Here is a 16,936-nt window from a genome sequence, read left to right on the forward strand (position 1 = left end):
AATATAAAGTATTTATAAAAGTATAACTTTTTAATAAAAAAGCAAATGTATAATAATTTTTATATTGATAAAATATTGATAACAATACAAATTAAAACATAACAAAGAAAGTGAAAATATATAAGAACCTTGTACTGTATATATAATATTGATAAATGTACAAATTTATGTTCCATAAAATGAAAGTGAAACGTAAAAAAATAGCTTAAATAAAAAGTATTTTTCATGTTAAAAAGAACAAATCTCAAGTACAAATAAGCTAAAAATTAAGAAAATGAAGTAAAAGTGGAAAAATAATTTAAATATGCAAATAAAAATTGAACAATAAACATAAATTATAGTCAAAAAAAATAAAAATATAACAAGTTTATTAAGATAAACTAAAAATAAAAATTAAACAAATTTTTCAAGCCAGTAAGAGTGACACATAATAATTAAGGGAAGGTGTAGTAGATTTTGGCAAGGTGCCACTACCACATGTTACATGTAAATCTATGATATGATCATGTGATATCATAGAAAAAAACATATTTATCAGATACTCTTTTACTTTATTTAATTTTACCTATTTTTTATTTTAGTTTATCACTTTATTCTATTGAATTTGTCATATATTTTATTTTTTGATATGACCTTATTATTTTTATTTTCTATGTATTTTCTTTTATTTCTAAATATCATTCTACTTTAATTAATTTTACTCAATTTTTTTATTGAAGGTGTATAAAGCAATTAAGGAAAAATGATTGATACAAAATAGAGTAAGTTGTTAACATGTGTTTTATTAGGCCAATGGATGTAGAGAAGAGAGATGATGAGGTGTAGCTATTGGATTAATAATTGAGTTATATACTTTATTGTTTTAGTCTTGTTTGACCTCCTCGAGTCAAGGAGAGAATCAAGAATACCCTCATCCAAGTCGGACATACATGTACAACTAAATTTATGGCCTACCAATACCATTTTGGATTCAAATAACTATATTTTCTTCATGTTGCTAAATTAACTACCTTCCCAACTTTTTTTACACACATTGCAAAATGGGTGGAATTTAAGATAATAATATTTACAATTCTAAAGGTTGTACAGAAAAATCAGCAAATTTTTTTAATATTAATTTTTTTTATTTTTTAAGAGAATCTAATAAAAATAATTAATGTTTTATGTAATTATTTTAAGTTTTCAAGAAAAAATAAAATATAAAAAATAAAATATAATAGAATATCTTATATTTTCGAAGGAAATATATATTAAATTACATTCTAAATTATCTAGATTCTTTCTCATATATGGCCCTTAAAGCTATATATATCATTCTCCTTTGTAATATATTGTATTTGATGTGTAGAAAAAATATAGTCACGTGAGATTATATTTAAATCGTTTAATCGTATATATTCCATTATATTAACTTTCTATGATTTTTAGTTATGCATTTTGTAATAAATATGACCAAAATAAAAAAATTCTTATTCATTTTAAGCAAAACTTTTTTTATAATATTATCTTAAACTGAATAGAACTTTACTTTACTCTAGTACTAGTATTCCTTGAATAATGGAGCAATAAAGCTAATTGAAGAATTCTATATTTGCTTTTCTTTTCTTCTTTATGGTCTAATTAGTAGTTATGGACATAATTATCCAAACTTAGTCATTAATAATTTTTTTTAAAAAAAATTGTTACAAGGTAAGCTGAAGAAGGAGATAAGTTGTATGAAATTCAAATTCTAAATCATATTTCATATTAATCCGGGATAAGTATTATTTATTCTAAATTAAGACAAAATTCGATTCTTATTAAATTGAAAATTAATTAAAGAATAGTATCATGACAATAATATTCAATTCTAACATGCGCATAAGGGTAGTGCTGTCATAATTAATGTTGCATATATCAAACCTTTATTTTCCTGTTTCCTTAATACACCGTGATTAACGGATAACTTTATTCTGCTATCTCAATAAAAAGCAATGACGGGTAATTATATATTAAACCCCAACTTTAGGTAGTCATTAATTCCCGTGATTAGTGCAATTTGAATTGCTTAAGCCCTCGACAAACATTCTTGTGGATATATTATATATCTTCATGTCTTGCTATTTCTTACATTAAATTATCCATAAATAATGGAGCATATTATACAGTTATATAGTTATACTTAATCTCTTTGATTTTATTAATTAGCGTAAAATATTTTATACAAGCAAAGATAAATTTGTATATGATTTTCATGAATATATAAAATTTTACTATATACCCGTTCTACTTTTTATTATAATTTTTTTATAAAATATATATATATATATATATATATATATATATATATATATATATATATAAGATATTTTATTAGTACCAGTAGCCAACAAAATAAGACGGAGTAAATTCCATATATACAAGATATTTCTTGAGTTAGTAACAACCCTAAATATTTTTTTTTATTTCCATACGATTAGCTATTTGTAGGTAGAACTATCAAAAATTATATAAATTCATAAAAATAATAGAAACTCACAAGGAACTTGATCTGTGGTGAAGTGACCTATTATTGTGCAACAGTAGACTAGAAGATCTGAACTTGGCACCAAATTGGGTTGGACTAGAAACCGTGCATCTAGTGGCGGATCTAGAGTTAACATTCAGTGGGAGCAGAATTGATAAAAAATTAAAAACATCATATATATATATATATATATATATATAGAGGAGGGATTCATTGAGAAGGGGTTGAAAATGAGATGGGTAAGAAGGACTCTACACCTTTGATTTTACTAAAATAAAAAAAATCTATAGTTACGATTGAGCCAAAAACTCATAATTGTAAAAGTAATATGTTACACAGAAAGATAACTATGAAATAATTTTTAAAATGTTCTTAATTTATAACATAGTATCCTTTTTTGTATATATAGTAACCAAACAAAATCAAACAAAAATTCTTCTCACCCTTCTCATTTTAAAATCCTTCTTATTTGATCTTACATCTCTCTCTCTCTCTCTATCTCTCTCTCTCTCTCTCTCTCTCTCTATATATATATATATATATATATATATATATATATATATATATATATATAATGTTTTCAATGGATGTTTTGTTAAACCGTAAAAAAAAGCATAGTTTAGAAAAATTAATTATATCTTAAATAGGTATTGAAAATTGTAACTGCATTTAATTGACCTTTGTTATATATCTCTGAACACATATTAAGTGCAATTAAAATCACTTGTTACTAAAGAAAAATGAATAGCACAGTTGGTTAAGATCTTGCTTCACAACACACAGTTTGCAGATTCAATTCCTATTGTAGACAATTAAGTAATTTTTTTAAATGCAGTGCCCTCACGTGAGGGCACCTAGATCCGCCTATGATTGCATCCAATCCAAAATCTAAATGAAAAAAATTTATAATCACAAATTTTTAATGATACGGTTAAATTGTGAGATCCGTTCTATTTATTGGTTATATAATCCAACTAAAATAAATCATGAAGATATAAACTCTATATTTTAAAGCCGTACGTGAACAACAATAGCTAATTTATAAATAATCTAATTTTTCCGTAAAAAATACAAAATTTAGGTTAGACTAGATCGGACAAATATGAGTGTACATCGTCCCAAGTCCCACATTCACAACTCCAAATTCGTATTAGAATGTTTGAAAAGGCGTCAAAAAATTTGTGCGCGCTCAGCTCAAAATGAACAATATTATACTAATGTCAATCATTCACTGCTAATAGGCCCAACAATATTGTTGTATTGTTGTACTCTACATTCTCAATGAGAGTTAGCATCAGTTAGTAACTATGATCCAATGCTTCCTAGTCAAATAAAGTGTCAAATGAAATTTGATCGTGTTGCATAATGAGTCCCAATTTGATTGTGTGTGTATTTGTTAGTATGATGATTTGTCTCAATCTCAATTGCAGGGTAGGCAAAGGAATAGGTGGAGTTAGGTGAGAATCTAATTCAAGATTTTTCGTGAAACATGGGTCTGTATTCTTGGTTAAATGATGATAGTAATTCACATGTGATTTTACACATTTTGTTATTTGGCGAAGTTGCTTATTTCGTCAAGTTGGAGAATTATCAAGTTGTCACTCAATGATGAGCTCTTGGACGTTGATACGAAAGTCAGGTATGTATTGTGCATCTGTAGTTGATACAATGGTGCTACATCGGAAGCTTGGTGTTGCGTTGGTGTGCTTGAGCTATACTGCCTGGTGGTGCTATCTTCTCGTATGAGGGGTTCAGTAACTTGAGTAACCACCTGACATCGAAGAACATATGACTATCGGGAATTTGAAACTCGTGCGAGTAATCTACAGCTCGGGTGAGCACTCCTACTCAGGCAACTAACTTGCGAAAGAAGTGTTGTACTTGAACTAGAATGAACTATAAATCTTATGATCATAAACATAATCAATGTGTAGTACATAATTATTCTATAGTTTAAGAGCTTTGAGACTTGAAACAATCCCATATAGGACTATATATATACTATAACTTCATCAATTCTTAGTCAAATTGAGATAATAAGGAATGTCATAAGGCGGAAGCCATTCGCCACGAGAAATCAAATTCTCGACAGTAAAATTACTTGCATCGTTAGCGTTGGTTATAACTCTATAACTTGGCCAAGAAACACAAGCACTCGTGTTAGATCTAGGGCCTCGGTTCATATATTCCCCATAAAACAATGTGTTTAATGCAAAATCGCCGTCCCATTCTAACCAACCGGCAGGATCAACAACATCATCAATATTTGACAGCATAAAAACCGTCCTGGAATACTCCTTCCACGGCCTTCCAAGGTACGTTTTGTAAGCAGTTTTGTTAGCCGCAAGATCAGCTGCAGGCGCAACTTTGCAGTTCAAGATGGAGATTCCGGTATTTTGGTTAGGATCTTGTTGGCCTTGAGCTGTGTAGATGTTTTTTTGGTTCGAAAGAGGCTCTAGAGCATACAAGTTACAGTTTTGTAATACAACAACTGCGTTACCAAATATGAAGTCTATTGTGCCGTAAATGTCACATTCTTTATAAAATTGGCGCAAGGAATGGGCGTATAATGTGTCTTGGTAGCCGACAAAGCTGCATTGGTAGAAGGCGGAAAGATCTGAACCGCTTCGTAGAGCTACTGCTTGGTGTTTTGTTGGGCCTGCCGAGTTTTCTACTATTATGCCTTTGGCTATGAACCCAGGGCCTACAACAGCTGCTCATAATAAACAGGAGATAAATTATTCGTATGTATTTGCACAAATATCAGTAATATGTATCATTCAATGTGTTAACTCATGAATAGGAATTAGTGGTGAAAATTTAGGTAAATTTTAGAGTTTTTAGTTAATCGGAGTTTTTCTATTGTATGTTGGAGAACGTCGATTTCATTTAAAAATTTTAAATTGGCTTAAATTTAGTGTTTGACTAATAAATCAAAAACACTATTATTTTTCGTCACCTTTTTCATTGTGTTGTCACCTTTTTTCCATACATTGAATTTTACTCATTTTTTCTGAAACTTTCTAAACGCATTTATTTCTTTAATAAATCTCACAAACTGAACGCTTATTTAATGTAAATACAACATATGAATTTTCATTTTGATTAACAAAAAGCAAAGAAGATATTAATTTAAAATGTCAATCTATTTATTTTTTTTGCATCAATTGAATAAATGAAAATATAATAATTTCTTATACATAGATGTGAAAACAACATGGACAAAAATCTGAAATGCTAATCGATTTAAGTTTGATTTCTTTTCTTGGAGATTTGATATGAAAAATATTTTTTTGTCAAATTTAAAAAAAATTTTATTTTAGAAAGTTTATTTAGTTTTCAAAATTTCTACTATGAATGCATGTGAATTGTAAAGTATCATTGAAGTCAGGGCCGTTTAATTGCATGTACATACAGGCCCTGTTAATCCACTAATATTAAAATTGGGCCCTCAAGAAAATGAAAATACTGGGTAGCCCAAGGAGAAAGAGGACATGTGAAAGGCCAAGTTGTAGATGTATATATTTTAAAAGTAGTATCACACGTTTATTATAAATGAATTGATGTTAAGTACTCAGACTTTTCGGTGATGAATCATTCCGTCAAGAATGCAGTATGAATTTAATCAAAAACAAACAGACGATCATATTCAAATAAGGATGTTGCTATCGAACATTCAACACAATTTCAATCAAGTTCAACAAATCCATATCAAATTACATACTTCATTCGTTAAGTTAAACTATCCTCGCTAACTAAGAAGGCTTCTTAAACTTTCTCATAATCCTTTCAGTCTCTTCTTTCCTATGTGCCATATCATCCATTTGTCTCTTTAGATTAAATACCTCATCTTTAAGCTCTTGTTTTCCCTTTTCAAGCCGTATTATTAAGTCTCTCTGCCATTTTGTACCCTCCTGAGCAATCCATCGAAAGTATGTGCATCCTAATCCCTCAACTAAGTAGAAAGGGCAAACAACAAATTCACGCCCTGGATCAAAGTCGCTCCAATCTGTATTAATCTCAACTTCATAACCACAATCACAGAGCTCTTCAACACAATGCTCCTTTGACATCTACATAACACATATAATATACAAACGTAAGTAAACTTTCAAAAATATTATTAACATTTATAAATTGACATTAAAACTAACATAATACCTTATGTTCCCTTTAAAAATTGATTGAAAAGAAGAAGAATGATGCAAAATGGGTATAATGAAGTATGGGAAATGATGGAGCTATTTATAGAACATCATTACAACAGCTATTTTCATGTTCCTAACGGCTATTTTTCTAAATTACCAAATGCTACTTTAGTTCTCCAAAAAAAAAATAAAAAATTAAAGGTTAAAGTCGCTGTTACTAACAGCGACTGAATGAGTTGACTAGTCAAGTCCTTAAGTCGCTGTTAGTAACAGCGACTAAAGGAGTTGACCAGTCAACTCATTCAGTCGCTATTAGTAATAGCGACTTTAACTTTTAATTTTTTTTGTTGGATCTTTCGCTGTTAATAACAGCGATTTAACTCGAGGCTAGGCTCGGTTGTACGGACGCTTATTTTGGGAAATAAGTTTTTACGAAGCTCATTTTTAGAATTAAGTTGTTAAATAATCTTATTTTTTTCAAATTTTCAAGGCCAAGTTGGAGATGGTCATGAGTTTATACTACTTTTTGGTTTATACGAGCTTACAATAATATTTTATAATACAAATTATTGTATTCTCATAGTGAGATGTGATTTATGTACCAATTATACAACTCAACTAATATAATTTATAGAAATGTAATTTTTTTAATTTGAGGCTGTGTAAAGAAAATAACATTTTTTATTGATTTTCTAAATCGAGTCAACTATTAAAGTGATCTAAAATGAAATGAATTAGGTTAGTAGTAGGATATGAAAAGAATCTAAGTCTCAATACATTTTCATTTTATTTTTTTAAATTCAGATCTACTAGGTTCTCTTGAAATTAGATTCAAAACCCAAAAAAAAACACAAATCTACAAGTTTCTTGTTAAGTTTATGAAAATACAATTGTAATTACTTTTGTACACTCTCCTCGTAATTTCCTATTGAGAATTGCTGCATTCTTTTTCTTCTTAAATTCTAATCATAATTGTTTTTAGAGAAAATTATAATAAACTACCTATTCTATACCCCTCTTTGCAAAAAACTACCTTATCTAAAATTTTTTGCAAAAAACTACCTTATATAATACATTTCTTTGCAAAAGACTACCTTATAACGGTTTTTAGCATTTGACCGTTAAAATTAACCGTTGACTATTACGTGATAGTCACGTGACCTTAAAAAATTTTAAAAAAAAAAAAAATAAATAAAAAAATAATAATAATAATAAAAATAATAAAAAAAATAATAATAATAATAAAAAAATAATAATAAAAAAAAAAAATAATAATAATAATAATAATAATAAAAGTAAAAATAAAAAATAAATAAATAATGATAATAAAAATATAAAAATTAAAAAAATAAATTTTTTTTCAAAATTTTTTTTTATAAATTATTATTATTATTATTATTATTATTATTTATTTATTTTTTTATTTATTTATTTTTGTTTTTATTTTTATTATTATTATTATTATTATTATTATTATTATTATTATTATTTTTAATTTTTATTATTATTATTTTTTTTTTTCAAGTTTTATTTTTATTATTATTATTATTTTTTTTATTTCTATTTTTTTATTTTTACTTTTTTTTATTTTTATTATTATTATTATTATTATTATAATAATAATAATTATTATTATTATTATTATTTTTATTTTTATTATTTTTATTTTTATTATTATTATTTTGATTTTTATTATTATTATTTTGATTTTTATTATTATTTTTTTTTTTATTTTTTTTTATAATTTTTTAAGGTCACGTGACTATCACGTGATAGTCAACGGTTAATTTTAACGGTCAAATGCTAAAAATCGTTATAAGGTAGTCTTTTGCAAAGAAATGTATTATATAAGGTAATTTTTTTCAAAAAATTTTAGATAAGGTAAGTTTTTTCAAAGAGGGGTATAGAATATGTAGTTTATTATAATTTTCTCTTGTTTTTATACACTGAATACAACTTAAATTCATTTTTGAAAATATATCGAAGTTTTTATTTTCAAATTGAAATGATCTCAATAAATGAATTTGTTTAAAAGATCCAAGATTTTAGGATTTTTTTATTCTATGTTATAGAAATGAGAAAGTAAAGTTAAAGTAACCGATATAAAAAATCGATAACTAAAAAAATAGAAGTTTTTCTATGTTTTTGTTTGGAATAGAAGACAATCAAATCATTTTGCATAAAATAAGTTATTAATTGTGAATAACCTACAAAATAAATTATTAAAAATATTTCATTTTTTTTTTTATCATGATAACTAATTTCAGAAAACTCAACAATAACATTTTGAAGTCTTTTTTAATTATCCTTGTTTTCTCTCTCCTCTCTATCTCGTCATTTCATAGTAAGTTTTACTAACTAAACTACCAAATTTTAATGATAAGAAATTCATTTGACCCTTTATAAATTACAATGTTAGTTATTCAATTTAAATTTCCAAGTAATACAATGATCACAAATTCTTGTATGAGGTGGTCTCACCGTAAGACGGTTTCATATAAAACGGACTATATTATAATGATTATAAAGTACAATACTAATAAATACAAATAAAAAGCTTAGTCACTTATCAGTTTAATTATTATTTTACTTCTTTAAAGCTTTTATTTTATAAAGTACAATACTAATAAATCATTAAGTCACGTGATGGTTGTTTTATATAGCGTTTATGTGACTTAGCGATTTATATTAAAAAAACATATATATACTATCCAAATTTCATTGTATAAACACATACTTCCTTTGTCCTATTAGAATTGAAACAAGGAGAAAATAAGAGTTTTTTTTAAAAAAAAGTGAATAACGTTAATAAATATAAAAAGAGAATAAATTGTGTTAATGAAATTAAAAGAGAGTTAGAATGTATGGATGAGATTAAAAGAAAGTGGTGAGCTATTACTCAAAGATAAAAATGACGCAAATTAAATAGGACAAATAAAATAATAAATAATGCAAATTCAGTGAACGTAGACATTATTAAAATTTACATTTAGTAAGTGTTTGTACAACTCATTTGCTCTTTTTGAGGTTTGGTGAGTGTAAATGTGAAGATTTTATTTTATTTTTTGGATTTTTTCAAATTAGCATTTAGTAATGACTCATATAGTCCTATGTTCACTATGAGTGTGTCGCATATACTATTTTAACTTGTGACTTGTGAAAACTAGTAAAAATTATTAAGCAATGTGAATCGATCATGCTTAGCATATAACATATTGTCACTTTAAAATAATATTTTATTTTACACAATAAAATAATTAAAATTTAAAAGATTTATTTAAGAGAATTTAGAAGAATGTATGTATGTTAAACATTTCATGTGTTGGTAAGTAAGTTTTTAATTTTTGATGAATTGACTAATAATTTTTGAACAAATTTTTTAGTGATAGTGAGCACATAAGAAGAGTGATATTAAAAGTTTGAGTCAAGTTTTAACTATGCAACTGATGAACTAAGTTCTCAAGAATTTACACCTAATAAAAAATAAATTTATCCTTAACATATTAAACTAAAGAAAAATTTATAATTTTATAAATGGTGTTTTACATCCTACGTGATAATTATTATTGGTAAGTTGAAGTCAAAATCTTTTATAACTCTAAGTCTTAGACAAATGCATGTTTACCTAAAGTTAAGAATGATGCTAATAGGCGGATGCCGACGGAGCCGTCTTGGAAAATTTAGGGGCCCTGTGCAAAACTTTTATTTTGCATTTTATTTATATTAAATATATTTAATTTATTAGTAAACTTAACATATATTTTTTTTATTAATCTTTTCATATACAAAAAAAAGAGAAATCCTACGCAATCGATATCCTCGCATACCCTCAAAGACCCCTCAGGAACAACCCAATCAAATAAAAAATTAGAACAAATATAAGTGCTCACAAAAGACAATTATTAACATTCCTATGGACATTGGATTATGGTATACAATTCATCTCGTGGTATCTAACCCTTCCGCCCATCATTGACATTTGACACAACACTCGCAACAGCTAAAGGGCATAGTGGTGAGAATTGAAAGTTTGTTGCAACATTAAAAAAAATAAAAAAAAAAAATATAAAATAAATCTTGAATCTTAGACGAATTTATAATTTTTCGTTTTAAAATGTTTGTGTTAAATAGAATTTACAAATTTTAGTGTTAAATTTTAACTATAATATTGATATCTCATCAATCTATATAACAAAAATATATTTATGTGAAATCTTGATAATTTCGTCTCAATATATATTTTTTAAATATAACCTTTTTTCAATTTTTGAAACCTAATAATTAAAATTATTTAATTTTAAAGTTTATATTAGGTTCCGAAAAAAATAAAAAGGAAAAACAAATAAAAACATAAAGTATGTAGTATAGATTATAAGTATGAGGAGTGTAATTTGCACATATTTTCTAGCTGTGTTAAACTTAAATGATAATTTTTATTAGGGATTACCAGCTTATTTATTCCAGAAATTCGTTAGAATTAGTGCACTACATATTATTAACGTTTTCTAATTATAGTTGTGATTGATAGGTATACATATTAACGTTACATTATTACATATATTCAACGTTGCATGTTATAATTATGGTTACCAGTGTCCAATAAGCTAATTTTACAATCCATTTATTCATCATAAGTATTTTATTTACTTTGTTAATTCTATTTATTATACTTATTTAATTCTTAATATATTTAATTATGTATAATTAAAAATTATAAAAGTTGATATTAATAAACTTACATTAAAACGAATCAAATAAGATCACACATGACTATGTTTTAACTTATAGATTAACAATAAAATACAATTTAAAAATGAATAAATGATAGGTGTATAGTGTCCTAACGGCTCGTTTGGTTAATGGTATTAAATGGTGGTAATAGAAATGATTTATAGTGTAAAATTTCATCAAAAATTTTATATCATTCCCACGGTAATGAAACTTTGATCCCAAAAAAGTTTTTTTGTTTACAAATTTCCATTACCACTTAATATCACATCTCGTAATGATAATGTTATGGAATGAATTTTATGAAGAAAATAAGATGATTAGAGTTGGAAAAGCATGGTCATCAAGATAGCCAAAAGATTTTTAACTAAAATTACACTAACTTATCATTCTCATTATTACTGTTTAATATTTCTTATTAAACAGGCTGTAAAAAGAAATAAGACACCTAAGATAAATAGAAGGGGGTATTCACTAAGCGTATAATGCCTTTGTCATATTTATCAACCAAACGTCCAATTTGTCGGTAGACACCGGCATATGCAAAAGATAAAAGTAAAGTTAAACGTGAGCACTCAAGTCAGTTTCGACATTACCCTGAATATAATCCAAGCTCTCTCATCCATTTAAACATGCAACATAGTATTTATCTAAATCTTATCTAATAATATTAATCGTTTAAGCTTATTATTTATTATGACTAATGTGTAAAAAAAATATTCTTAATTATGTGAAATTTTGTTTGAATCATATAATCGTATATTTTTTCATCATATTGATTTTCAATAACTTTTAATTACGCATAACTAATATTAGAATAATCAAAATAATACATTATTTGAATTACACAAAAAGTCAAATACAATGAGTATAATAAACGGAGAAAATATGCATCTAAGGTTTTTGCCAAGTTGTTACAAATAATTAAGATTCAAGGAGTGTTTATTTTGGGGTAAATATTCATCGATGGTGTATAAATATATTTTGGACTTTAATAATCATCTTATACTTTTAGTTGAGTTAGTTTTTTTTATATATAAAACCAACTATTCAAATCTCATATATCCCTCATTTAAAGTGAAAAATTAACTAGTACACGTAAATGTATGAGTTGAAATGTATGAGTTGAGCAAGCGTTGCATCTACATTTATGGTCTAAAAAGCTCGTATGTAAGAAAGTGTGCATGATAAAGTGTATAAACATATTTTAAATCCTTAACAATTAAAGTACTCTACCATGAGCTTAAACTAATGATTAAGATGTTATCTTTGAAATTTAATTGACAATTAATTCAAGGAAAATGATATATACAACCCTAAGAGTTGTATATAAGATATATAATCTTATATTTTATTTATGTAATTTAATATAATCTTTGCTTTAAAGATATTAAAATTTACCTGTACTTTATTACTATAGCATTTATTTTTTTCTTAGGAAGTAAAAATAATCATATAAAATGTTAATTATTTTTCAATTTCTAAATTAGATTCTTTTAAAAAGTTAAAATTATTGATCGTAAATAAAATTTGTTAATTTTTATGTACAACCTTTATGTAAATATCATAAACCTTAATTAAATGAAAATTTTGAATGGAAGAATGTTTTTCTGGCATAGATTCTCCCTTGAAATTAGTGAAAAAGTCTAGTATGGACACATAATCCACACTAATATTAGTGTGGACCAACATTTACACTACTCTCCACTCCACTCTTATACTTTTACACATCACGACACTCCACTCTATTCTACTGTACTTTTATACTCTTACACTTTACTCCACTACACTCTTAAAAAATTTTAAAATTTTAAAAATGTCAAATTAAAATTAAATAAATTTAAAATTAAAAAAATTAAAAAAATTAAAAATTAAAATTAAAAGAAATAAAATTAAATTATTATTTTCAAAAAGTTTTTTCCAGTTACTTTAGAATATATAATAAAGAGTGAGAGAATGAAGAAAGTAGGAATAGAAATGTTAAAACTTGGTCCACACAAAAAATTAGCTGAGAATTAATTAGCTCGAAATTAATTTTGCTCTATTCTTTCACTTTCAACATTTTTATTTTCCATTATTCTTTCACTTTCAACATTTTTATTTTCCATCATACTAATTAATTGATTGAATTGACTACTTTATATTTTCAACAAAAGAATAATTATATAAAAATAACAAAAGCTTATTTTCATTCTCATGTGAAGTAAAATAATGTTTAGTCTACTGTTTTCTCTTTTTATTATATAGAAAGTAATCCAATTGTCCATTAGCTTACTAAATAAGTCCCTACTGTCTAGTATTTGTAATGAGTTGTGGTTTGACTAATTCTGATTCATCTTATTCTTCCTAAATAATATTCTCATTTACATAGTTAATTATTAAATATAATTAATAGGAATAAATATTTTGAATATACCTCTCTCGATTTAATTTAAGTTCAAGATAATTTAAAATTAAAAAAAATAAAATTGCATGATTAAAAACTTACCAAGAGTAGCAGTCCTGAAAGTAGTAAACCCATCAACAAAATTCCTATTAGCCTTAATAATAGTTCCAATTCCATCTCCTAAAAACATAATACTTCCTCCTATTTACCTTAGGATTCTCATTTGACTTTTTACGAATTTTAAGAAGAGTCAAAAGTGGGACCCTAAGGGTAGGAAATAGAGCGGTATTATGGGTTTTTAATGTAAGGAATGAAAATTAATATGAATAATGGAGGGTATAATTGAAAATAGGATAAAGTTAATAAGGACATAAAAGTCAAAAATCCGTGCAAAAAATAGAAATGGAACAATTAAGGTGACTTGACTATAAAAAGAAATGGGACACATAAGTCTAATAGGAGGGAGTATTACTTTTCTTCTTTTCCACTTCTACATTCTCAAAATAAGCTCCACTTTTTATGTATATCACAAACCGGGTCCGACTCTTATTCGGAGCTGCCGATACTGCTTCTTGGATACTACTAAAATTACCCGACCCGTCTTCCGCCACCACTAAATCCACCCGGATACTACTCCCATTCCCGGCTGCCGATGGGGGCGCTGATTGTAACAGCCGCCTATCCATCCTCTTCATCCAAACCGGAAACCCGACCCGATCCAATCCATTTACATCTTCTAAATCATCATCATTATTTGATAAACTCCCATGATTTTTATTTTTACAATGGTTGGTCCCACTTATTTTCTTTAAAATTGCTAATGAGTTGCTGACATGGTGGGAAATGTGAAACAACCCATTTTGGATAAACTTCCTTAAAGTCCGACTCGACCCGACCGCAAACCCGTCAAGACAGGTATACTGAACTGTCAGGGCCACACTGACCCGCTAATTGATCAAGAACAGTTTCAAGCTCATCTATAGTATCACCCAAAAGCTCCAAGCAATCTTTAACAGCATAATGTTGTAAACGGGTCAAACTATGCCGGTTTTCGGATTCAATACCGGATACATTGTGGGCAAAAGCCCGAACTTCGGATTCGGTGACTCCGATGATGTAATGCAAGATTTCAGTTAGAGATTTTTTGTGAAAATGGGGAATGGAGGAGATGGTGGAGATGCAAAGGTCAGGGTAAAGTGTGCGGTAGGGATGGCAATGGGTCGGACTCGGCTCGGATTATACATATTCCGACTTTGCTCCGGATTTTAGTCGAATTTTTTTTTTCAGTCCACCTCCACTCGGAGTCGGATTATGCATATTCTAAGTTTGCCCCGACTCGGACTCTCAGACCTCCAACGGAGTCGGATTATTATCAAACTTTATCGTTGTGATATTGTACTAATGATTTAAAGCATACGAAGTTAACAAAATATATTTTTCAAATACAATTTAACAAAAAAAAAATTATGTACTTTGAATTCAAGTTTAACATGATATATATTCCTAATACTACAATTTAACAAAATTTTCTCGCATTTTAATTTGGCGTATTTTGATTATCTTGATCTGATTTGTCGTATTTTGATTGATTGATTTAAATAAAAATACCAAGTAGTTTTTCAAAATCGAAAATTACAATTAATATCAGAGAGAACTTGAATCAGTCACATCTAAAGTTTTAAAGGAAACAAAATATAGGGTTAAAAATTAACTTCAATTAGTAATGCAAGATTTCAGTTAGGGATTTTTTGGGAAAATGGGGAATGGAGATGGTGGAGATGCAAAGGATGACTGAATGTCATGGAAACTGAACGGTTTGTATATAAGCACTCTCAGATTTGATTTTTTATTTATTTTTTTTATTTATTATTTTTTTTATAGTTTTAAATTGGATTAAATAATTTAATCAATTAAATTTTTTTATCAATCTAAATAATTAAAACATTCACTTTGACCCAACTAAATTAATTAAAATAAGAAAAAGTTACCTATAATAATCCAATTTTTTTATGATTTTCCTATAATAATTCCACCTATTGATAACCATGAATAATTCCAACTTTTTGAGGTTTTTGCTTAGAGTAAACTCGGCCACTCGAGTAATACGATAACCTGTTATACTAGGTAATTTACCAAAAAAGTAAACTGAAAATTAATCTAAAATTGGAGAAATTTTTTTAAAATTTACATAAAAAGTTCTAAAATAATAAAAATTAAATTTTTTTAAAAAATTTTTTATATATTTTTTCAATATTTTATTTTTATTTATTTTTATAGAAAAAAAAACTTGCTATAACAAGTCATCTGATTAATGGGTTTATTATAAAAAAACACCCCTCAATAAATTTGGGATTATTATTCGTTAATCAATAGGTGTGATTATTTAGAAAAATTATAAAAAGGTTGAGTTATTCTAAATAATTTTTCCTTAAAATAAACTAAAAAAACTATTTAACTAAAATATCAGCATTCGTACGTAATGTGTCATTTAAAATTATTAAACCAGGCGATAGAAATATTCAAATTGACACTTTTCAAATACTAAATCGTTATTTTTTTTTTTTGAATATTGGCTCCTTCTATGTACTTTTCTCACTGTGAAATGATCATATGCAAGAGTTACTTCTAGTAATAAATGTATATTTATTTAAATGATTGAAATGTTTTGTAGTAGAAAGTAGAAAGTACAAAGTTTAAAATTAATTTATCAAAACTACTTATTGGAATGAATTAGTTTAACTATATTTCACATGACTTTATCCTGTGCTAAAGATTATAATTCAATTAACACGGTCAAAGTAATCTATAAATAATGTAAAAGTTTAAGTGTTTTAAGTATAAAGAAATTGCGGCCTTATTTATTTAGAATAAGAAAATTTTTAAAATTTATTAAGACTATAAATTACAATAAGTGTATTATATAATCTTTAGTGTTGTAACTAAAGTTGATTTAAAGTGCAAACTCTATTAGATCAGACTTTAAAATAAAATTTAGTAATCCGGTTTAGTTTCTTGTAAAAAGATTGTATACATACGTGTCGTGCCATATTTGGCTACTAAAAAGATGAGGCCTATACACGACTTTGACCATGTACCATCATATCGGTTCAATAATTTTTATTTATCTTTGATTTTGTTACTTCAAAGTAAGGCAAAAAATACCTGTAT

The 16,936-nt window shown here is 26.4% G+C and overlaps 1 pseudogene; it reads right to left on the minus strand.

Annotated features, from left to right (window-relative positions):
- Positions 1–4,518: 4,518 nt before the first annotated feature.
- LOC130813624 (pectinesterase-like) lies at positions 4,519–16,859 on the minus strand (annotated as a pseudogene).
- Between the last annotated feature and the right edge of the window lie 77 nt (positions 16,860–16,936).

Source organism: Amaranthus tricolor, chromosome 5 (genome assembly GCF_026212465.1).
Source record: "Amaranthus tricolor cultivar Red isolate AtriRed21 chromosome 5, ASM2621246v1, whole genome shotgun sequence".
Taxonomy (NCBI): Eukaryota; Viridiplantae; Streptophyta; class Magnoliopsida; order Caryophyllales; family Amaranthaceae; genus Amaranthus; species Amaranthus tricolor.